Raw genomic sequence first — 25,116 nt, 5'->3', positions numbered from 1 at the left:
CTGACTTCATTTCCTTCTGTCCCTCCCTCCCCCTGTTCTAGCCACCAACCTCCTTGCTCTTTCTGAGCACATCGGGCACGCTCCTGCCCCAGAGTTTCCGCACTTGCTGTTCCCACTCCTGGGACCCACTTGTCTGCTCCCGGATGTCTACTCCCTCACTACATTCATTTTTGTGTGTGTCCGGATGTTACTCTTTCATTGAGACCTTTGGTTGACTATTCTACTTAATACTATAAATTCCAGCATTTTCTGTCTCTCTTTCCCACTTATTATACTTTTCTCTGTAGTACATATCACCTTTTTTTTTTTCACTTATTTTTTTTTTTTTGTAAGGAAGCTCAGCCCTGAGCTAACATCCATGCCAATCCTCGTCTTTTTGCTGAGGAAAACTGGCCCTGAGCTAATACCTGTGCCCTTCTTCCTCCACTTTATATGGGATGCCACACAGCACGGCCTGACAAGCGGTGCGTCGGTACGCGCCTGGGATCTGAACCTGGGCTGCCAGCAGCAGAGCACACGCACTTAACCACTATGCCACGGGGCCAGCCCCTCACCTTCTAATAGTAAATATATTTTACTCATTTATGTTGTGTTATGGTGTTTAGTGTCTGAATAAAATGTCTGCTTTGTTCCACTGCTGAATCCTCAGAGTCTAGACCAGTGTTCAGCACAGAGTAATACCGTTGGATGAATGACTGAAAGAATGATTGAGGATTTCAATAGAAATATTTTATAAAATCATGATGTATGTGGGTAGGAATGTGAACATGTTTTAAAGCATTTGTGAAACTGTAGGCAGTTTGAAGATCAGATATTCAGATTTAATATTTAAGATAAGAAGAGGAATAAATTCATAAAATACAATAGTATTTTACTTTGACAACTCAAAATTGTTACTTAATCATAGGTAAAATTTAAAAATGCTGAAATTTTGTCACCTAGTGTTAGCCTAAAGGAAAATGTGTCTGTATACATATACACATAAATGACATATATATTCATTCTACACACACACAAATGCCTACACACCCGCATCTCTCTATTAGAATCTTAGGAAGTATATTCTCAGATTTTATTCAGCAAAAAACACCACAGTACTCTGGCCTTGTAGTAGTTTTAAATCTGCCAAACCAACTTCATCTAAGTCTGTTACAATTAAGGGACAAAGAACAGCGACAAATGGACTCCATCGAGTAGTTTTTCAACTTAAAAGCTTGACCAGGAGGGAATTACATCAACCTGTTCTTAAGGTCTTGCGACGCTGAAGAGTCCAGGTTGATTAAATTACACAGCTGAAAGAAACATTTTCAAATCACGCTTGCTGTATGAGTTTCCACGAGAAATGCAGAGATAAAAAAATGAATCACCAAAGTCTTAACTTAGTCCAGAACAATATCCCATGCCTGCTAGATTAGTAGACATGGAAAATTATGCCCATTGTGGTTATTTAGAAGGAATATTCTGGTTTTCTGCCATAATAACTCCTATTCATTTGGCAGGACAGATACATCAAGTGTAATTATAAGATCAATGTTAAGGGGATGCATTTTCACTCACAGAACAATCCAGCTGTGTCCACATCTGTCATAATAATCCAAGGGTTGAACTAGAGAATCTGTATGTTTCTTTCTAATTCTATTGTGGGACCATGATAACAAACCTCAGAATTCACTATTTCACTAATATCATAAGTTTTTTCGAGGTCCAAACCATATCCTCTAACTCTAGCCACACTCTAGCCCTGTTCATAATTTTCCATGAACTTTAATTGCTCTGTACCATGACCTTTAGAAAACTACTAAGCTAATAGATAATATCAGCTATATCACATTTCTAGTGTACTAATTATATTCAGTAACTTGGCCAGATGCACTCCTTAAAAACCATTTCTCCAAGCAGACACGTGAACCAAAGAAGCTAGAGGATAAATCTCGAGCAGGTTTATCACAAAACAAAACTGAATTCAGTTAAAAACTTCACTTTTTGCATCTTTGATTCTGAGTTGACTTCTGGATAGGCAGAGAAAATAATCCAATATAGAGAAGAGAGTCTAGCTCACTCACGTTTTAAGTTAGCGGTAATATGGAGTAGGATTATACTGAATTGAGCATATTTCATTAGTTTGTGTCAGCTGCTAAAGCTTTAAGAACAATGATTGGAAAAAAGTCTTGGAAATGGGTCAACAAATTTAGTGTTTTTTTGAAAGATGTGAGAGATTTTTAAAAATGAAGTTTACTACTTCACTGGATCTGTTTCTGTTCCTGGAGTTAGCCCCACGTAGGGCTGCCCTAGGATGCTCTTGGAGTGGAAATCAGATTGCACTCTTTCCTTACCCTCCTCCTTTTGACTAGTTGAGGGTCTTGATTAACCATGCTGAGCTAATTAGTTCCCTGGCTACCATTTCCAATATCCATGTCTAGCTCCTTACTAAGTATATGCAAAAAAAAGACAAAGAATTCCAAGCAACTCAACTCAATTTATCTTTTATACTACACTTGATCTTAGCCAAAAGGCCGAGAAGTGATCAATTTATTTTTTATAAATCTCAATTATACAGAGTTGAGTTGGGGAGGGGGGCAATTAATGTTCCTCTTTTTAAAATCTCTTGCCTACCAGCACCATGTACAACCAAAGAGCTTTCAAGTTTAGATGCTTAAACGTTCCCCTGGACATTTTCTAGTCTTCATACAGACCTCCTCTCTTTTCTTCCTTATCACCACCTTTTTCTCCTCAGCTCTTTCTCCTCTGAAATTCCAATCTTTTTCCATGCACCAGACACATTATTGCATTTCTCAGTGTTCATAGAGTCACTACTCTATCCTTATATTTTGGAGACTGTTGCTGCTTCTATCATTGATTATAAGTCAAAATTATTCTACTTTCTCATTCCACCTGTAAGTGGTTTCATTTCTGAGTACGGAAGGGACAAGAATAAACATTCTAGTACTCTTCCAATCTCAAATTGGAATTTATTCAAATTTACTCTAATTTTCATTCATCACATCCTGCAAAAACAGCTAATGATTTACCTTGTCTAAAAAGCATTCTTTGCTCAGCTCCTTCAAATTACTTTAGATTCCATTAGCACTTCTCTGTAATACTTAAATATTTTTAATATTTTTACATATAAATATTGTGTTTCCCCATCCATAAGGTTAAATCAAGGAAAGAAACTTTGTCTCTCATTTAGAAATTTACATTTAGAATCATAGAGTAGTAGACCCACAATTCACCTTAGAGATCATCCAGTTCAATGGCCTCATTGTAATGATGAGTAAATGGAATCATTTTAAAGCCTCCCATTAACATATCACAAAATGTACAAGTAAATATGCACAAGCACTTGTTGAATAAATAGAGTTCAGCTGCTCATTTAACTGCTCTCATTCCCTTTACACGCTTGGCAGCATTTATTAAGTGCCCACTTCCATGTGAAACAATGGTGGATGCTAAACAAGTGGAATTGAAGTGAAGCAATTACAGTATGAGACAGATAACATTGAAGCAGGCAACTCTATTAAAGCTATAAACATGGCGGAGGGGTTGGAGTTGGTGTGACATGCCTGTAATGAGGTGGTTACTAAAGAGAGAATTTCTAGTGAGGAGTACAAGTTGCAGGGAATTTGCCAGTCCTCTGCAAATTAGTAAAGACTGATTTAATTGAAAGAGTAAGACTTTAGAAGTTGAATGACAGTCCAGAAGCATCTGGGAAGATGGAGTACAAATTCATTTTGTTGTATGCTCTGTTAATAATTGGTTGAGTGTAGGATCAATTCTCTTGAGAGAATGCATTGTAAATTATATTTACATTCCTAATTAGTTCTGTTCTTTCCTATAATATGATTCTTCCAGACAGTTCTTCTAATTGTTGAATATTTAACATGCATTCATGGTTGTTAGAGAAACCATCTTTATTTCAAGTTATGTGTCTCATGTTGGAATCATTTAATTTAAATATCTAAGTTAAAAATGCAGTTAATTGTTATGTGGCTTAACAGGGAGAATGCTTTAAGCTATGCTCAGGAGATGAGAATGATTGCCCAAATTTATTTAATCAGTTTCTTTCCTGGGAGAGGTAAACTTTACAGTTCAAAAAAGAGAAGAAATGCAGAATCAAAGTAGGAAGCTATTTCAGACAAAGAGCAATGAGTACATACAGGTAATATGTCTAAGTTGAAGAATAAATGATTGAATAAATACAAATATCTAAGAAATGAGATAGAATATTTGGGATGCAAAGAAAATGCTATAGAAACACATAAGTTTAAAAAAGTGTAATATACATTCATGAAAACATTCAGACACTATGTAAAGGTGTTTAGAGGAAAATAAAAGTCTCATTTGTCATATTTCATTTGAACTTCCCAGAAATAACATTTGTTATCAGTGTCTACTGATTCCTTCTTAAAAATTCCAAACATACCTTCATCTCTATTTCCCTATCTATCTGTCTATCTACCTACCTACCTACCTTCTTACCTATCGATGCACCTATCTATCTATCTTTTAATTTATCTATAGCTATCAAATCTATTTGTCTTTATGTTTCTCTGTCTATGGGTATATGGAGTTTTAACATAAATAAAATTATTACAGACTTTGTTTTGCAACTTTCCCATTTGTTTTAAAAGTTAACAACATATCTTGACTTTTCAAATCAGCAACCAAATTCTACATCCCTTTTTATCCCATTGCAAAATATTCTATTACATGAGCATATGATTTTTTAAATTTAACCGCTTCCATATTGATAGACATTTAGATTACTTCAAGGTTTGTTGCAATTAACTTCCCAGGGCACATATCTCTGAGATAGATTCAGAGAATTTTAAAGGCTCCTAAGAGGAGATGTGAGTAAAGTTTCCAGAAGGTTATATAGTTAGAGGAGAAATGAGTAAACATAGTTTTAACCAGATGGAATATTGAATGCAATCAGAGTCAGAAACATATCGTGTAGTAATAGACACATATGAAAATCCTCAACATGTTCAAAGTATTTTCAGTTAAAGCTAAGAAAGTTAGGGAAATTTTCCATATTTTAAAATCCACTTAGCACTGATTATATAATTTCAATCATTCTGGATATTGCTAGTTTTTATGTTTAAGTTTGAGTGAAAGGCATTTATATAAAATAGAAGCAGCATTTTCATCTTGGCAATATATTTTTTTTTTTCTTTCATCAGAGTCAGCAGTGAATCTGTCCAGGAACTGAACCTTATACTAAGTCATTCTCTACTTAATTGCTTGTCAGAGCTTCCCAAGCTCCCAATGATTCTTTTCCTTGAGTTTTATAATTCCTGCAGACTTTAGGACAGGAAAATAATTCCAGTTTGGAAAAGCTAATTTATAATACCTTCAAAATCCCTTTATAGTCCACTCCACATCTGTAAACTAGGATAAAGCTAATGATCTCTCTCACAAGGATGACATAAAGACAATGGTTAAATTGTTGTAATATTTTCAGAAACATTTCATATTAAAAATGTTTACTAGTGAATTTCAAGTATTTAGTTCTGTGCAAAATGATGAGGATTAAAATGGGGAGAGAGATAAAATCTATTTTTTTGTTGTTTAGATCTTGAAAGAATTCTTAAAAATTTTCAGTCTTGTGAGTGTGGTACACTTGCGGTAGGCATGTGGTACTGAGGTGAGTGTCTCTCTGTGGTTATGGGGGTATGTAACTGTACCTCTTTGCCTTACCCAGATAAGGGAGGGGTTTGAGCAGGGAAAAGAAACTGAAAAGATGTGAAAGTGGTCATTCAGCCAATAAATCGTTCACACAAGGCCAGACAAGTGCTTTACGACCACTAGAAAGAGAGCTAAGGATTGGGAAGAACACTGCTTTATTATTTAAGATGGTGGATGCATCTAGATCAGTGCTTCTCTATCTTCCATTAGCACTTGAATTACCTATGGATCTTACTAAAACGCAGGTTCTGATTCTGACTTTCTAACAAACTCCCAGGTGATGCCAATGCAACCATACAAGGCAGTCTAGGTGTCAACAGGAAGATTTGTTGTGGAAATAGGTGGCCAAGCTGATTGAAACTGGCAATTGATAGTGGGGGTAAACAATTTCATTTCCTTAGAAGGCGTAATGCTAATTCATGGCTTCAAAGAACTGCAAACATAGTTCTACAAATGCAATGAAATATTTAGCAATTTCTGTTATTGTTGGAAGGTTAATTTCAGTTGCTGAAGAAAATATTTCTGGCAACCAGTGTCAGAAATTGAATTATGGATGGGCATCCAGTTCTCAGAATGTTATTTCAGTCTGCAGATAGGATTTTACTTTACTAGCCTCCAGAGGATGGATGGAAAGTGAATTGGAGGGAATCAAGAGGAAAAGGGGCAAAAGAATGGAGAGAATTAAAAGAAAGTAACTCAAAACGTCTATAATCCACTGATCAATCAACAGAAATGTTAGTAGCTCTCCATGGGTAAAGATTAGTAACTCGTTAGCAAACAGATCTTCGCTGTGTCTGCGTACGCGAATCAATTTCATTGAATTAAAAAGAATTCTTTTGTTTATTCTTCTCAAGTGTAACGCCAAATTACTGATTTAATGCAATCTTTCATTTTTAAAGCAACTTTTCACCTCATTTTGGTAAAGCCATGTACTTTTAGATTGTTTCAAACAAGGAGAATGACAGAAATCATATCACATGGAGGTGTCATTCCTCCATATTTTGTCATGCATATATATATTTTGTCGGCTGTAGCACATCCTACTGGTGCTATAGCTAAATACGTCATGCAAAATGTGTCTGAACCTTCATTAATTTGACCATTTAGATCTGAATTTAAATGATCAATTTATTGCAAATAACTTGTAAACAAGTAGTATAAATAAATACAATCTATATGTTTCAGTCATATTAAAGCAAATTGTAATTAGAAGTATGAAAATCATTAGGAATTATAGAGGATCTTTTAAGTTCTGAAGATAGGGGTAAATCAAACTTGTAAAATATAATATAAACACATTTCCTGAGTATTTGCAGTTTTAAATGTGAATAGAGAAAGAAAATATTAACTTATAGGAAAAAATAGAATACAATATTTAAATACAGGATCAATAGTTACATGAGCTGCCTTCTTTTCCTTTTCTATTTACCAATACCATCATTTTCAAGAAGCATAGCCAAGGCCTGGTATTTTACAATTGTTGAGAAAGCATCTTTTTTAATCACCTGAATAATACTCAAGGAGTTTCAAAAATGATTGCATTTGTTGAAGAGAACACAAAAGTAATGTATTGACTTCAAAAGGTCCTATTTCAAAACTTTCCCATTTTATATTTCTTTTTTATTCATGTATATTTTACAATTAACTTTCATGTTTTGACCAAAAAACGGTCTATCCTTTAATCTAACCTCTACCGTTGTTACACATGATTACACTTGGTGCTTTCCACATGTAATCACATTTTAAAATTAGATTTAATGCCTTAAACTTGGGTCAAAGTGTTGAGAGAGAAACACCAGGCAATTTGACTGTAAAGTAGTGCCATTTTTCTTACTTTTTGCCCTATCCATAAATAAGTTTATTGTTCTCAGACTCTTTTGGTAACATGATTGAAATGGCTTACACCATTTTAAACTACTTTTAGCTCCTTTGAGAAGTTAAAATATTGAAGCTGGGAAATTACCAAAAGCATATTTAATCTTTCCCCCATTTTCGAACTAGATAGGAAACAGTCAGTCAACAACATTTATTGGGTTCTCACTGGGTGCTGTGAGCAGTGGAGTAGGTTATATGCAAAAGTGTTGAAAAACCCTGGGAAATGTATCCGGTCCAGAAAAGATTTGCCTCTCTCTAGCTACTAGTGTTCCTACAAAGGAAAGAATCCTTTTGATGTCAGTAACAATTCAGAGGAGATGATAGAGAGGTGAGAAACTGACTCAGAATCACTGCTAATAACAAAATTTAAATAGATAATACCAAGTACTCAATGATGATAAGGTTGAATAGTAAAACATTAAAAGTAAAAAAAATAAAATAAACTTTGCTCTCTATATCTGGAAATCCGAGTCAAGGAAGAAATAAAGATATAGCAACTATGTGAATTCCTGCAAATTTTCCCTAAGAGTTTTGTCTATCTAGCTATCTGTTTTACTTTGATTCAAAAATCGGAACTTAAAATGTTAACTTCCCCCTAACCTGATAACTCTTTTTTGGTTTATTTCAATATGGTTAACAATATAATCATAAATAAAATATTCTAATCCTCAGTGCCAGAGAAGGAACAGAACAAGACTATAAGGCTGTGTCACCACCACACTCAAATATTGGTATTTATTTGGGTCATGATATTGGCTTGGTAAAAAAAAAGAATGTTTATTTCCCTTTTGTGCATTATTCAAAGGTAAATTTCCACAGTTGTATTTGATTCTGTTTATTTTATTCAGTTAAAAACCAATAAATAAAAATACACTGAACAATGCAATATTTCTTGATTTAAAAACCACATTTAAAAAGTTGTTTATGCTATACGAAACCATACCAGGAAACGCACAAAGAATTAACACTCTATAAATATTCCACAATTCTTTATAATTGGCTTATTACCTTCTTTGACTACATAAATAGCATCATTGCAACATTAGAGAGCAAATATCATAATCCATTATCTTCCATCTTTAAAGTCTATGGCCCTTTCTAAATTTGTCACCACATTAACACTGAAAAACAACAATAACAGCAAATAGAGTTCATGGTAGTAGTGTCAATCACTAAATTGCTCTTCTACATTTTCAGATTCATATATAAAAGGTAACATTACTCATTACCTTTTACAAGAAGAAATTGCATCATCCTGTGCATGATGTCTGCATGATAACCAGAAACACCACTTTCTTTCTCTGAAGTGAGAAATACTCATCATAGGCAACGTTTATTGCAAAACCCCTGGAAAAAAACATCAAGGTAAAAAATACAGATAATTTCAAGCTCTATTCTGTTTGTTCTTTAGGTTTGTCTTTATTTGCTTAAAATATTATATACAAATACTTCAAATCTTTGAGGAATCAGTCTCCAGATTCTGATTTTGTCTACTTCTTATTCTTGAATTTATACCGTGGTATGTGTGAAAGGAACAAAACCTAATTGAAATATATCTTTCTTAATTTAATATCTGACTTGAAGAATTCTACTTCCAGGGTCATGTTACATTATTCATCTCACTTCTCTTTCTCTATCTCTGTTCTCATTTTTCTCCTTTTATGAATACATATTGAAAAGAGACTTCTTTTTCTCTGTTTAGAGATGAGCAAGGATTAAAACAAAAAGTTACAATGCAATTCTGCTTTATTTATTTACCTGCTTTGTCAAGGAAGGAGAGAAGACTCCAAGGTAGATCAACATTTTTTTCCTTTTAAATATGATGAACACAGCCATTTAGATTTATTATTTTCTTTCAAAGGACAGATGACATTTCCTGCAACACTGACTTTAGCTCACAATCCCCTTTTGGCAAGCCAAAAAGAATTACGATTGGAAAGATTTTCACAGTCAGACGATCCACTAGAATGAAATGCTATAGAGCGCTTCACTTCAGCCAAACCAGCAAAATCCTTCCTTTGCCAATTTTTCTGTTATATTTTAAAGTTGGCCTCTTAGCACAGATTTGATTCACACCATTTAAAAATAAATCTGGCGTCTGTAAAGCAGAAAATTCGGGCTGTGTTGTCATAGTATCAGTATTTCCATTTTTATGCCTGGAGACAACCTAGACTTCTAAAGAGAGCTACAATTCCTAATTCTACGGTAAAAGTAAAGACTAATTTTATTATAAGTGTACACATGATTTTTATATTTACTAAAGAATAAAAAAGCACCGTATTTACATTTGGTACATTGAACATTTTTATGAGTGATTTCGTTCTGTGAAAAATACATATCTGTGTTAAGATGTGATATCCTATGGCAACAATTGATTTTGGGATATATACCTTAAATAAAAATTTGAATTCAGTATTAATATACCATTTTGTTCTCACTTTATCTTAATGATTTCATCATTACGTGCTTAAAAATCTACTAAATAATCAATGGTATTTGCCTGGCATATGTATGGTGGCTCACCTCTAAAGATGACTCTGGGCAATTCTGCCCATGCTCCCCGCACACACATGCCGCTCTGCCCATCAAGAGGTGGAATTTTTTCCCCTCCCCTTGAATTCTGTGACTGCTTTGACCAAGAGGATGCAGAGGAAGTGATGCTCTGGGACTTCTGAGCCCAGGCCTCAGAGTGTGATAACTTCCACTTCCTCCACCTTAAAGCCTTGAGCCACTATGGATGAAATCTAAACTACTCTGTGTGTATGTATTTGTGTGTGTGTGTGTGTGTGTGTGTGTGTGTGAAAGAGATAGAGAGAGAGACTACATGGAGAGGGCCTGAAGGACAAGACGTTACACGAAAAGCAAGGCCACAGGTGTGACAACTAAGAGGAGTCCAAGGAGGCATGACAATTAAATGTAATATGATATCCTCGATGACTTCCTGGAACAGAAAAAGGACGTTAGGTGAAAACTAAGGAAATCTGGGAAAAAAAAAAAAAAAAAACCACAAAACTATGGATTTTAGTTAATAATTATGCATCGTTATTGGTTTATTAATTGCAACAAATGTACCATATTAATGTAAGATGTCAGTAATAGGAAAAACTGGATGTGGGCTGTGTGGAAACTCTCTGTACTATCTTCTCAAGTTTTCTGTAAATATAATATTGTTCTAACAAATAAACTCTGTTGGAAAAAAAATGAAGCCACTGAGAGGAACACTAAGGAGCTAGACATGGAGCCCCAGCTACTCCCAGCTGCCATTTGTCTGCAAGGGCACGAGAAATTACAAGTGAGGCAGCAGAAGAAGCACCCAGCTGAGCCCCAGCCAATCCACAGAATTATGAGCTAGGGAGACAGCTGTTTAAGCCTCTATGTTTTGAGGTTGTTTGTTATACTGCAACAGGTACAATAAACAACATGCTACTTTAAATTGGTTATATCAGTGATATATACCTATTTTAATATATTTAAATTTAAAAAAGGCATCATTAAGAATTTCATTCCATTGAAAGGCATAGAGGTTTCTGGAGAAGCAGTTGCTTTCTGGAAAAGATGCTAGTCTAGTTTCAAATGTGAACATACAGGGTCTGGGGTCAGAAACCTGGGTTCGTGTGTTCTGTTGATCTCCAACTAGCAGTACGTACCAGAAGTTGCTTCTCATTAACCAGGAGTTTTTTCTCCTCGACCATATGTGTTGTTATGCTTATGTTATAGAATTAATGTGATGATTAAAAGAGATAACGCATTTAGGCTCTTACAATTCCAAGCACAAAGAACTTATGCATTAAATGTTACTTGTTAGCAGATGCACTAAACAGAAGTTGTGTCTCTTCACCCTCTCCATGTGGCTGCACGAGACGCCCTCTTCTCCACTGCTTAGTTAGTTACAGATCTGGGTCTAGTCCTGTTTAAGCCATGTTGGAGCAAATATTAAATTCTCAGTTATTGAGTAATTAGTCTAAGTCAAGTATTTTATATATATGACCTCATTTAATCTTCATGATGACTATCCAAGATGGGTATTATTACTTTCTTTTATCTGACAAGATAACTCATGCTTTCAACTGCTTCAGTTACCTGCCCAAACTCAAGTGGGTCGTAAGTAGTAGAGCTGGGCTCCACACCCAGGCTGTCTGATTTCAAAGCCTGTGCACTCAAACGTGCTATTCTTTATTTCTTCATTCGGCATCATTTAGTCTTTCTTTGTTCCTGTTAATTAAATACTGCTCTAAAATATTTTACCTTGAGCTTGCAAATGTTAGGTTTATCTTGTGTTATGCTAAAGGAGGTACTTCCTGTCTTCAGGTTACTAAGTTAGCACTTCACAAGCTCTTAAAATTATTTTACTTGTATGATACTAACTAGATATTAACATTCTGATCTAGGTCAGAATTTTTTGTAATTGCTTTACTGTGAAACCCTATCAGAAAGGAAGAGATAGAAATATATATATATAGCTTAAATTGAGAAGGCCTAGAAGTAGAACACTCAACTAGTGGAAGGAAATATTTTTATACTTAAAAGAAAAATTCAGTATAGCTAGATAAAGGTCAAGAAAAAATCGCTCACAATTCTGCTATGATTGAACTGAAGAATAGATTTAGGTTGTGATGAAGGGCAGCAAATGATAATGATAGAGATATGAAAAGGAAAAAAATAAACAAGATAGGAGAAATACAATGTAGTCTGCTAATATTGGTAATGTTCCTGAGAATTCAGCCACAGGCAGGAGAACCAAAGTCACATAACTAACCTCTGATCGTAATCTTATAAGGGTAAATAAAGAAGGAATAGGAGAATTTTTATACACATATTCCACAAAATATCGTTCTTTAAAAAGCCTTAAAGTTGATTATCTGCAAAGTCCATCAGTTTAGAAGCTGTGTTTCTTGAGGATGGGAGATGGTTGTCTCCTGATAGAAATGGCCCTTTCATTTCATCTTTATGGCTCTGTAACTGCTGCAGGAATAAGAACAGAGGAGGCAAAAGGAGACCAGGGTAACAGAAAACAGTCCCTTATAAAGGAGAAAAGCATCCTTTTCAAAAAGCTTTCTATTCCTGAGCAAAGGAATAGTTATATTACTTCCTTTAATTAGATGTTCAATATTGAATATCATATTCGTAGTTTCAGATAGCAAGATGCACGTTCTGCCTTATGTGGCTGTTTATATACTTGTTTTATTTACTTACCTATATATAAAACAGTTTGAGGTTTATGGCAGGTAGAATAATGCCTCTCCCAAAGATGTCCATGCCCCAATCCCTAGAACCTGTGAATATGTTATGTCACAGGGCAAAAGGGACTTTGCAGATGTGGTTAAGGCTATAGTCCTTCAAATGGGGGGATTAGCCTGGATTATCCAGCTGGGTCCAATCTAATCTCATGAGTCCTTAAAAGCTGAGAACCTTTCCTGGTGGGTCAGAGAGACTCAGCCACAGCTGCTGGTTTTGAAGATGGAGGAAGAGGCCATGAGGCAAGGAATGTGGTGGCCTCTCTAGAAGCTGAGAACAGCCCTCAGCTTACAGCCAGCAAGAAAACGAGAACCTGAGTCCTACAAGCACTGAGCTCTGCCAACAATCTGAATGAGCAAGGAAACAGACTCCAGAAAGGAACTCAAGCATGCAAACCATGATTTTAGCCCCTTGGGATGAGCAGTGGACTTTTGACCTACAAAACTGTAAAATAATAAATTTGCGTTGTGTTAAGATGCTAAATTTGTGATAATTTATTACAACAGCAATAGAAAGCTTATACAAGGTTAATTATTATATTTTGTCCATCTTACATTTTTACAGAGCATAGAATAATGCCTTAATTATATATAATATATAGCTATACTATATATAAATATTATATAATTAATTTTATATACAATATACATAATTGCATATAATTGCTAAAATTTATTGATTTTCTTTCTTGTCAAAAACAAACACAAAGGCACATACCATTATCACTCCCATTTTACAGACAAGGAAACTAGGCTTAGAGAGAACAGAGGGTAATAACTAGGCATCTCATTTCTTTTCTAGATTTTCAAAACTATGGAAATAACTTGTGAATGTGTCCATTACGATGGACTTAATTTAAAGACCTTCCACATAATAGTGCAGCTAACCACCCACATCTATGTTAACTATAAAAACAATTATAAATATCAGTTAAACATTTTTTTCATTAATGTGAAATTTAAACAATAATTGATACAATTTATTTTAAAAGCTAAAAGCATTGATGTAGGTACTCAAGAGATCAAACTTAATGAATCAAACATTATATTGTTCATTCAGAATAGATATTTTGTGTGTGTGTGTGTGAGGAAGATCAGCCCTGTGCTAACATCTCCCAATCCTCCTCTTTTTTTTTTTGCTGAGAAAGACTGGCCCTGGGCTAACATCCATGCCCGTCTTCCTCCCCTGTCTATGGGATGCCACCACAGCATGGTTTTCCAAGCGGTGCGTCAGTGCGCACCTGGGGTTCCGAGCCGGTGAACCCTGGGCCGCCTCAGTGGAGCACCCAAACTTAATCGCTTGCGCCGCTGGGCTGGCCCCAGTATAGATCTTATTTATTAGCAAAAACACTCCCAACCCAATTAACATTTTACTTCAAATGAAAACAATATCCAATCTGAATAAATGGACTTTAATAAGCTCTTACCCTTTACTTCTTGTGCTTCATATCTCCCAGTACACAATGAATGTTATGAATATATTGTTTAAGTAAACAACCAAAGTCATGCAGGTTAATTACTTAGCAAAGAAGCTTCAGGATCCCTTACAGATATTATCTATATGTCAGAATCGGTGTTTACTCAAGGCTAAGAGATACTTAGAATAGGATGGAAACAAATGCAATTTTATCTAGCATGTAACTCTAATTTGCTTGTCTGGAACAAGCAGAGCAACATCAGCATAAGCTTCCTGGGATAACAATAATAATGAGAAGAAGGAGGAAGAATGCAGTAACCTCTAGGGATTGCATCTTACACTCAGGATCTCGTTGAATTCCCCACTAAGAACAGTGGGCATCTTCAGCAGGGTTTTATAAGGGTGGACATCTAGGCTTTGAGAGGTTGAGTATCTTGTACAAGGGCACAGCTAAAGCCCAATCTTTCGATATGAAGGTGTCTAAAATTAGCAAGCGCCTCTGTTGATACATTTCAACTTTTCATGGTTTCTCTCATTTTAAAAGATTCTATCCTGAAATTACTTCATGTCCCCGATCAGGGAGAAAACATTAATTAACCCAGTTAGTAAATATATAAATAATTTTTTGTTGTTGAGAAATAAGTGGCATTGCTATGATACTTAAGTAAATTTTGGCCTTAGAAATGTTTCCATTACTTCTTTGCTTTTAGCTGAGTCCTACACTTGCTGATCATGACTACTTTGGCAAAATAGCTAATGTGTCACAAAATTAAAAACCTGATACTTTACTTCTAATATTTCCAAATTAAGGTAATAATAAATAGGATGAAATAAGCACTATATCACGTGTGTATATATATGTATACATGTACATACACATATATGAAATATGTATCTGAAAAATATCTAAAAAATATATCTGAAATATATATGCATATCTCAGGGCTATATATATTTCAGATATATATATATCAGGGTTATATATATTTCAGATATGTATCAGAGCTATATATATTTCATTTATATATATATATTTATGATTGACGGATTGATGTATGGGATATTTGAGTTTCAAAAGTTAAGTTCTCCATCAATTCACATTTTCAAGGTCCTTTTTATTCCACCTTTCAGAAATAGGCCCTGAAATAATGATGGAGGGTGTAAATATAAATATATATACTTGTTCCCAAAGCTTTTACCCAAGAAATGTATGTTTAATTTTTCACTGTCTTAGAATCCAGGATCTCTACTGATCAATAATTTAATCATTTTGTTTACCCATTTTCCCCATTAATTTGTAGGATTAATTGTCTCAAAGATTTCTTTCTGAAAAACATGTTTTTAGGGATTGTTAGTATGATGTTCCAGCAAGAATAACCTCTTGGGAACCAAAGTGTACTTACAAAAACTACATTCAACTCAACTCTACCTCTCAATGATGTGATTTGATTTGAGAAAATAATCACATCCTCTTTAACATAAGTAAATCTGGATTCTAAGATGTATAAATCTGAATTCCAAGATGCCAGGTATTATTTTATTTCTTAATGATGAAGATTTTGAAACAGTTTCTTTATACTTTTCTGTCTATAAAGAAACAAAATTATTTATAAATAAAATCATAAAGCCATGATATGTAGATGATCCTATATTTTGTATAGGTATGAAAATATTCCAGAATCTTTGATAAAATAAATACAGCCAGAGTGATGTTCAATAACTTAGATATTTAAAGTGGATAAAAATGGTTTTATACAACATTTTAAGATATATAAATTTTTAAAAGGCATAAATTCTGCACATTTATAATATAGTGAAAAAACAGTGCTCATCTTTTATTTTTTCATTCATTAAAAAATCACATATTGACGACTAAAACTTGTTGATAGGGTATACTATACAAAGATAAGAAAATCTCGTCTTCAGGCAGCATTTTGTTGGTGAGATGAATTTTATTAAGAGATCTCCAGTGCTCCTTAGAGTTCTTTTATTCTGGGTCCTGCTCCAGCTTGCAGAATCTCTCCCACTATATTAGTTTCCTAAAACTGTCCTAGCAAGTAGCCACAAACTTGATGGCTTAAAACAACAAAAATTTATCTTTAATAGTTCAGGAGGACAGAAGTCCAAAATCAAAGTGTTAGTAAGGTTGGCTCCATTTGGAGGCTGTTCTATACCTCTCTCGTATCTTCTGGTGGTTGCTAACAATCTTCGGCATTCCTTGGCTTATAGATGCAATACTCCAATCTCAGCCTCCACATTCACATCACGTTTCCTGTGCCTCTGTGTCTTTTCCTCTTCTTATAAACTTATCATTGGATTTAGGGTTCATCCTAAATCCAGAATGATCTCAAGATTCTTAATTTAATTACATCTATAAAGACCTCTTTTCCAAATAATGTCACCTTCAGAGGTTCTGGGGATTAGGACTTGGACATATCTTTTGGGGGCCACTACTCAATCCACCACACTTTCATTTAAAATTGTATGACTCTTTGTTCTATATTGTACATCCAATCATTGGCCATCAATTTTATATTTATCCTGCCTTAAGGACATAACAGAACATCATGGTTCAAAGCATGGACTCCTGACCCAAACTGCCTTTGTTCAAATCCTGGCTCTGCTAGTTCACTAACAGTGTAACATTAAAGAAATTACTCAACGCCCTCTGCCTTGGTTTCTTTAAGTATAAAATGTGCATAATAATAGTACTTAAACCATAGAATTTTTGTGTTAAATAAGTTAATATATATAAGCACTTACACATATGAGTGTTGCCAATTACCATTATGAAACAATTGCTTTCTTTAACAAGAGATATTATTTTGAAATGTGGTCTTACTCACAAGAACAGTCAGTGGGATTGCTAGTTGTGCAGAACTGCATTTGGATGGGAGAGATGAAATATAGGATCTTAGGTCAATATCTTAACAAAATGGCAGGGATGGTTTAAGCATAGAACAGGCTCAGGGAATGAAGGTTTCTTATAGCAGCTCTGCCCCTAGATAGAACCTTCTGGCCTTTTGGGGCTACAGAGCAAGAGGAGTCAAGTCATGGGAGAGGATGGGGAGAAAATAGTTCTTTCTGTTTACGTATGTTGAGTTTGAAATAATCGTAGACATATTAAGCCAGCAATTAAAAGTAGAATGAAAGCTTGGGAGTGGAAATTTGTCAGTTACTCACAGAGGAGTAAATGAAAGGACAAAGAGAGAAAGCTTAGAAAGAGAAAAATAACCCCAGAGAGCAACACAACCTGAGAAAACATCCAACTGAGGAGGACAGAAGAGGAAGACTTCCCACTAAGAAAGATAAGAACAGGTGTTTAAGGATAAAGGTGAAAAGATAGAATATACAATCTCATAAAAACTAAAGGAAGAAATTTCATGAAGGAGATCAAAAACCATTTCAAATACTTTAACAAGGTCAAGGGTACTGAAAAGACAATGGCTTTTTTTCAGTTTGCAATTAGAAAGCCATTATTGAATTTTAGATGAGCAGTATTTGTAGAGATTTGGAAAATCCACTAAGATTGCAAAAGGTTACCCACTGTATGTGTCAAGGAATTGGAGCCAATAATTACTCCAGAAGCTTAGCAATAAAAGAAATGAATTTTAAAAGTTTGGTAGCAGGATTTATTTTAAAAGTAAGATTTTTGAGCACATTTGAAGATAGTGAAGATGAAGCTAACAGAGTGTGATAATTGAAAGGATCATTTTGTGAAGGTTTAGAGGATGTAGGAGGAGAGGGACTGAAGGAGAGGCATGGAGACCTCAGCACTGGAAATGATTTGGTTTAGTCACAGATAACAATTAAGGCCTAGAGAAAGCATATTCCCTCATTACTTCATCAAATATTTATTGAACACCTACTATGAGGTAAGCACTAAACAATAGACAAGGAACAATAAAAAAGACCAAACACTCCTTTATAAAGCCACATTCTAGTTTTTATGTGAGTTTAGATCTAATTTGTAGAATAATCAAATAGCGTATGACGTGTAACAGCACTGCTTACACACGAAGAAAGTTGAAGATCGTGTCACCTGCGGATCAACTGTTGATTACAATAGAAGGTCAAAGATTTTGAGTTGTTAATCTAGAGTTCCGGCTGGAGCAGGGTTCTCAACCTCAGTGCTGTTGACATTGGGGGTGTTTAATTCTTTGTGTGAGGGGCTGTCTTGTGCATTGTAGGATGTTTAGCAGCATCCCTGGTCTCTAGCACTAGATGCAAATAGCACCTCCTACCCCAAGTTGTGACAACCAAAAACGTCTCCAGACATTGTCAAATGTTCCCTGGAGGGCAAAATCACCCCAAGTAAGAAGCACTGAGCTAGAGAAATACCATGGGTACAACTGACAGAGGTCCAGCTGTGGAGGGAAGAAGCTGACTGGAATGATGTGGGAATAGAAAGGAATGGAAGGAGAAGAGGCCATAAGGATGGTGAACTCTAGATTCAGTGTGAGTGACGGGGTAGGAGAGCTGAAATAATAAGGAGATGTGATGGTTAATTTTGTGTGTGAACTTGACTGGGCTAAGGGATGCCCAGATAGTTGGTAAAATATTATTTCCGGGTGAGTTTGTAAGGGTATTTCCAGAAAGAAACTAGCATTTGAATCAGTAGACCGAGTAAAGAAGATCATCCTCACCAATGCAGGTGGGATCATCCCATCCATTGGTATTCTATTCTGAATAGAATACAAGTGTGTAGGAAGTGCGAATCTACTCTCTCTTCCTGAGCTAGGACACCCATCTTCTGTCCCTGGATATTAGCACTCCTGGTTCTTGGGCTTTCGGACTGGGACTGACTTACATCATTGGCTTTCCTGGTTCTCCAGCTTGCAGATGGCAGGACATGGACCAATTCTTATAATAAATCTCCTCTTATATATATCTATATCGATATCTCCTATTGGTTCTATTTCTCTGGAGAACCCTGACTAAGACAGGATATTGTCAATAGCACCAGACAGAACTTGGAAATCAGATGATCTGAGTTTGAATTTTGATACCCTATGCGTGACCTTGAGTAAAACATTCACCTGCTGAGTCTCAACCACTTCCTCTGTAAAATGGGGGTAATATTACAGATCATTTAGTTTTGTTGTAGCATTAAATGAAATGCTGCATATTAAATTATTTTACACAATGAAAAGTGCTCTACAAGAATAACACTTTTGTTAACTTTGAGAATATGAGAAGAAAAAAATAAGTCAAATGTAAAGCAAAGAACTTTAACTACTTCACATGAATGCTTTCGAACATATGCAACACTTCAAAGATGAGTAGTTTATAAAACCTCAACTTTTTTAGTTTGTTTCTGAAAAGTTTCTAATGCTTTCAATGCTCTCTCTGCATAATCATGATGGAAGACAGATTTTGGACAAAATCAGACTAGAGGGTTTGGATAGCAGCCTAAAATTATGTGTTCTTTTTGTGTTCTGTGAATTTAGAAATAGTCAGAACATTTCTGGTTTATTTTAATGTGCTTAAAAGTGTGTAAAGTACGGCTATATTTGGGCCTGAAAATTCTGTGTTCTTACCACCCCTGTAGTCTATATGGACTAAAAATATAACACTTTCCAAAAAGGTTTCAATGCCTCAATACTGCCTGACTTTTATAGTCAACTTAACAAATTCCAGATAATATAGGTTTATGATGGAAATGCTGACAGGCCCTTAGGTCCACCAGTTCGAACTTTCTGGCCCTGACTTGTAGCCCTGCATAATCCCAGTGTTAAAGGTTATTCAGTATGATCTTTCAAAAGAGAGAACTCTGAGAAGGTGAGTTTGGGTGAATTCACACCATCAAAAATAAAATGTTTTAACATTTAAATTAGTTTAATACAGTACTCTCTTGGTCCTAATTCTAGATGGATGTCAGACTTGTTTCTACTTTTAAATAAGTCACCTTCTCCAAATGGGTGTGAAGAAATGCTTAGGAAAATCCTCTTTAAAAATGTGTAGAAGGGGCCAGCCCGGTGGCGTAGTGGTTAAGTTCACTTGCTCTGCTTTGGCAGCCTGGGGTTCTGATGTTCAGATCCCAGGCGTGGACCTATGCACTACTTATCAAGCCATGCTGTGGCAGCGTCCCATATAAAGTAGAGGAAGATGGGCAGGGATTTTAGCCCAGGGCCAATCTTCCTCAGCCAAAAGTGGAGGATTGGCAACAGATGTTAGCTCAGGGCTAATCTTCCTCACCGCCCCCACCCAAAAAAAAGTGTATAAAATATTGCAACTATTCCTTTTGGGTAAACAGCCCTCGAGCACCTACATATTCCCGTTCCTAATGGTTCACTGGAGTCACGGTTGTCTTATTGTTTTCTTGATATATTTGTGTTTGTATTTCATGGGTAGAGAAAAAGCTCCATTTTAGCTTATACTTGGCATTATGGTTCATACTTGTTTATGTGTAATCGCCCTGAGCAGACCTCCATGTTTTAACAAAACCATCAGACTGGCAAGAGCAAGAACAACTAATTTCATAAATGCGTTAGAGAAACAATTTATGTTGCTTTCTTTTCTAGAGCTTTTTTTACATGAAAACTGATTATAAGTACATACTGAGGTTTAACAAATAAATTCAATAAATTCTCAGTTTCACTCCACTTCCACTAATATAAACATTTATTTGCTATTTAAATTTCAGGGCTGGCACTAGAATACAGTGGTTACCAATTTTGAATCTTTTGAGCTTTGTGTGCGTGGCAGAAATGAGCATTAGAAGATAATAAATCAATAAAGAATGCCTTGTGATGTAATTTCACAAACCACTTATTAAGATCTTTTTTATAAAATATAAAAGACATAATTTCTATATACCCATAAATGATGCTATAATCATTTTTCTAGTGTGTCTTTCTTGCCTGTAAAGTTGTAAAGTAATCCACTTGTCTATGAAATGACAGCAAAATATTTATTACTGTAAAATATTTTACTGAAAGATGCACAATAAAATAAACCAGAAACACTGAAACAATTTTTTTAGTTGAATTCATATTTCTGCCTTTTAAAAATGGTCACACGAAAGGAAAAAGATATTGAATATCCTTGGTGTGATATTTTTACTATTCAGAAGACACATCTTCCATGTACTAACTCTTCTCTTATCAAATAAAATTTGCTATAGCCTCAATGCAGAGGTTTCTTTTCAATTATTTTTTGAAGTCCTTATGTTAGGATTTTGGCGTTCTAAACACAAAGCCTTTTTATAGACTCTATTTCTTTTTAAAATCTGCTCTATTATTCTGAACATTGTATGTGTTACCCATTATTCGTTTGCAGACTTCTGGGCATTTTCCCCAGTACCATACAAATTGGATCCCAAGAGACTTTTCTATTGAGTACCTCTTTCATTACTGTTTCTTCTATTTATTTCTAAAAATGTGTTAATATTGGATAGTACCAAATATTGAGTGTATGCCATGATTACACTGCATGAATACATTCTCAAAAAAAAAAAGATTCATTGCACTTTTTAAGCCAACTGTATGCAAGCCAGGATTGGGGATGCAGTGGAAGTATGGAGAAAATGTACCATGACTTTAATTTTCATGGAAATTCTGTAAATTTTTTTTTACGTTATGCTTTGTTTGTTTGAGTGCACAGTCCTGCCATTGCCAGCCTTCCTTGGAAAGGATGAGCTCTATTTTAAGCTGTTGTTTCTGTTGGTGATTTCCAAGACTATTGCATGGGTGTGTGTGTCTGTGTGCATGTGTGTGTGTCTATGTCTATTTATTTATACACATATACACACAAAAAGAGAGAGAGAGAAAGTGAGCTCAGAGAGAGGACCAGAACTCTCCTCTATTTCATACAACCTTTTTCTACAACTTTTCATTGTCACTTTATCCCAAGAATTGTCATCCTTCTCTACAAGGGTCCTATGTTATTTTTATCACCAAAACTTCCAACATTTTAAGATGCTGCTGTTTATAATCTGCAACTTAGTATCTTTAACATAATTTATCTGTATCATGTAAATTCCAACACTACGAATCAGTTTAAGTCCATCACTACAATTAACATTAACAAGTCAAAGCATGGTTAAATATTGCATTGTATATTGCAAGCTTATAGTGCATTACATTGCTTCTAAAAATTTGACAATAATATAGTTTTTCAACAATTCTAACCCAACTCTTTCTTTTTAATGTTGCTTTTGGTTAAAAACTGTATTATTTTCCACTTGTATACTTGTCCCCACTATCCCGTGATTGGATTTATTCTCTCTTTTTACCCATATTTTCTCTCTCTTAATTGATTCTATTTTTTCTAATTTTCAGCATTCATATTTAATCCTCATTTATATTCCACTAGTGTTCAATGAATCATTTAAAGTTATTTTAGTGGGAAGTGACAGAAACTCAACTCGAAATGACTTATACAGAAAAGCAACTTCATTGGATCCTGCAAGTAGCATATCCTGCCATGGAACTGTCTTCAGGGGAGGGTTTATGCAGTGGCTCTAACTAGCAACATATTCATGGGGGATGAGGGCGTGTGGTCAGAGAGTTAGGTCTCTCTCTCAGGGAGGAATAATTGATCACTTACATTGTTTAGAATCATTGGCACATGATGCTAACAAAAAGCACAACTTGGTGTATTTTTTTCCCTTTTAGGGATTCTTTTTTTCTTGATATAATTCTCTTTTATTAATTACTTAAATATTTACATGGATTTAAAGTAAAGTATAAAACAAGATACATTCAGAGAAGGGGTACTTTCGTCACCGTCCTGAATACCCTGTTCCATCTGTCTCCCTTTAAGTAACCATTCTTTCTTTTTAAAAAAACAAGTGGGTGTATATATATATATATATATTAAATATATATATATTTTTAATACACACACAGACATATATCCTTCCATATATATACTCATATATCATGTATATATATATTTTATAGAATTTTTCATCTTTCCTATAACAAAGTGAGTATACTATGAGCACTGTTCTGCATCTTGTTTTTGTCACATTATATTCTGGTGATGTTACCATACCAGTTGGTAGGGAGCGTCTTCATTCCTTTTTCACAATTGCATTACTTTGTACTTTATTATTCAATGGTAACTTATATGGCTAGGCCATTTTCTTTTAACTAAATAAATAGGCACAGTTCCAAGAAAAATAAATTTTAATTACAAAGCAACTCTACTTTAAGTATTATAGTAACGTGTATAAATATATACCTTTAGTCCTACAATAATTTCCTCTATGTGAGTTTATATTTGGAGAATATTTCTACTCAACTGCACTCAGTATTAAGATTTTTTAAAGAAAGTCCCTTTTATGGAATTTCCAATCTAAACCCCAGAATGTAAAACAATTTGGGGAAGTTTTCCCTTTCTCCTATCAGCAAAGATTTTTCCCATTTATTAGTTTCTGTTCAAAAGAAATTATGCCACGTTTTTCTTTTTCAAAATCAAAAACTTTATGAAGGGTATATTTAGTTGTTTGACGACTTCTGATTTTGTTTAAGAATCTGATGAATTAGTGTCCAACTTCGTGGTTTCTTCTTCCCATATAAAACCATCTGTGGTCTCCTGAACCTGTTGTTACCCTCTGCCTAGAATATTCCACCCCACTGATTAATTCACCCTTTAATACCTACCTTAGGGGCTCTTCCTCTGAATAACCTACTCAGAGACAAGATTAGGGGCTTCTCTTTTACATTGTGTGCATATGTCACTCTCAACACTTATCGATCAAGTTATTTATCATCTGCTCCCCTCAATCTGATTGGGGTTCCCCCAAGACAGGACTGTGTCCCTCTTGTCAATATCTTCAACGCTTAACGCAGTACTCGGCAAGGTAGGTGTGTTAGAAAGCTGTATGTGAAGAATGTTAATTGTGTCACATTCTTTTTTACACTGGGATATGCCCAACACATCACCCAAATATAGATGAGTTGTAAGACGTCTTTCTTGAACTGCAAAGTTTATACATTAAAAGAGACATTAACATCTATTTAGGTTCATTTAGCGTTAACACCTCTATTTTTATTTAATGTTATAAAAAGAGACCTTACCAAAATTGTTCAATTATAAAAAATGGATATGGAACAGAGTCTGTGTGTTTGGAAATACAACAATAACAGCATATTACCCAGAGATAATGAGATTTTATCTCTTTTTTCTAGCCTGCAGTTACAGTATTCTTTCTAGGTCACTCCGCTATGCATTCTGAATCTTTCTCATTGAGTTGAGTAGAATGCAGAACTTTCCCTCTGATTATAGGAATAAAAATATTTCTAAAAATAATAGTTAAGAAGTCATAGAAGGGTGACCATGCTTTCAGATATTTAGAAAATAAAAACTGAGAAGATAAATACAAATTATTCTTGGTAGACTGAATAGGTCTGAATTTTGAACATTTTAAATGTGATTTCTTTGATCATTTTAATGAGATTTCCTTTATTCTTATTTTTTTGCCTAAATATTATATTACTCCAAGATACCTTCATGAAGTTTATAAAATTCTTGCATTGATTACTTGCACTTCAGAAAATAACATCTGGTCTGTAAACTATGAATAGTAGAAACACATTGTCAAGACTAAAATGTAGACTTTTTCCATCTTAAAATTGAATTGAATATGAAACGCTATAAAGAAAAAGTCTAATACACCGCATGATAACTTTGTGATTGAAGTGAGCTATATACTTTCTTTTAGAAGGACTGAGGTCAAGTCATTTGCCAGCAGATAACACAGGCAACATTTTTTCCCCAAAGAACCTCTGTCTTATTTTGTCTATACCTATACATTCTTCATAAATTTGCTATTAAAAATGACTAATGAAAGTAATAGTTCTTTGATATTGGGAAAATCAATCTGTTGAGTCTGATGTCTTCTTAGACTTTATAGGTAGTTAAAGAATAATCCTAACTTTTCACCTTGAATTA

General features: G+C 34.7%; 1 long non-coding RNA gene and 1 pseudogene across 1 annotated transcript in view; one reads left to right on the top strand and one right to left on the bottom strand.

Moving 5' to 3' along the window:
• Window positions 1-2,406: 2,406 nt before the first annotated feature.
• Window positions 2,407-2,525, bottom strand: LOC131394152 (U2 spliceosomal RNA; annotated as a pseudogene).
• Window positions 2,526-8,774: 6,249 nt separating this feature from the next.
• LOC131394127 (uncharacterized) overlaps window positions 8,775-25,116 on the top strand; it is a 61,896-nt gene continuing 45,554 nt past the window's right edge. The window contains exon 1 of the long non-coding RNA XR_009216071.1: window positions 8,775-8,928. This is a non-coding gene — a long non-coding RNA (uncharacterized LOC131394127). The remainder of the gene's footprint in view (window positions 8,929-25,116) is intronic.

Source organism: Diceros bicornis, chromosome 29, assembly GCF_020826845.1.
Source record: "Diceros bicornis minor isolate mBicDic1 chromosome 29, mDicBic1.mat.cur, whole genome shotgun sequence".
NCBI lineage: Eukaryota > Metazoa > Chordata > Mammalia > Perissodactyla > Rhinocerotidae > Diceros > Diceros bicornis.
This window is presented reverse-complemented; position numbering and strand designations above follow the sequence as displayed.